The following is a 918-nucleotide window of genomic DNA, read 5'->3' as shown; positions in this document are numbered from 1 at the left end:
GGGGCTTTTATCTCCCCGGGCCTCCGCTGAGAAGAAGGCGTACCTGGTCCGAATTTTCTGGTAAACAAATGTAACCTAAGACGTTGCTATAGGCGGAACACTTCACAGTATTAATTTGCATACCACCCATATAAACCCATAATGCACTGGGGTAGTAGAGGTGCCAGACTGGGTTGCATGATTTTTTTTTTTAACGAAGAACACGTTTTAATTGTATTGTAGCTATATGATTTGTTAATTATAAGTATTCCTTTCGAAATAGTAATTACATTCACATAAAGAAAAAAAATGTAGTACCCATAACTATAATAAATCCCGGAATCATGCTTTTTATATACTGCAGGCTTGAACCACTTAATCGTGCTTGCTTCGGCAGCACATATACTAAAATTGGAACGATACAGAGAAGATTAGCATGGCCCCTGCGCAAGGATGACACGCAAATTCGTGAAGCGTTCCATATTTTACTCATTCTGCTGTGTAATGTTACATTTATTTACTGTCAAAAAGTAATTGTGTTGTCATTAGATCTACACAAGTGTAGATTAAATGAAAGTCCGTGCAATCAGGTCATAGTGTGATAGACAAAAAATCACAGTCATACAGTGTTATATTTAGTGTTCACAAGTTTCCATATTAACCTTATAAACACGTTCTGTAGTTTCTTTGGTCAATATCAGACTAAAACGTAATTTTGGGGAGCATCAATCTAAAATCAGGGACATTTTTAATTATTAGTCTAATTCACTTAAACATTAATATAACAGGTTTTGCATCATCACGTATTTTCAGTAATAAAACGTTTGAAACATTTCCTCTGTGATTTAAGAGACAAAAATGATCAAGGACGGAGGAAAAATGTGAGACAAAATCAGTGACTTTCAGCACCAGTTGAGAAATATTTCAAGATTGACGTCT

General features: G+C 35.4%; 1 non-coding gene across 1 annotated transcript; it reads left to right on the top strand.

Annotated features, from left to right (window-relative positions):
- Nucleotides 1-360: 360 nt before the first annotated feature.
- Nucleotides 361-467, top strand: LOC122814640. Its single transcript, XR_006366847.1, has one exon. It is a non-coding gene; the product is annotated as a U6 spliceosomal RNA (small nuclear RNA).
- Nucleotides 468-918: the final 451 nt, after the last annotated feature.

The sequence above is a fragment of the Protopterus annectens genome, chromosome 10.part0 (genome assembly GCF_019279795.1).
Source record: "Protopterus annectens isolate FY-2018-M chromosome 10.part0, PAN1.0, whole genome shotgun sequence".
NCBI lineage: Eukaryota > Metazoa > Chordata > Ceratodontiformes > Protopteridae > Protopterus > Protopterus annectens.
Note: the sequence above shows the minus strand (reverse complement) of the source record. Positions and strands in the feature narration are given on the sequence as shown.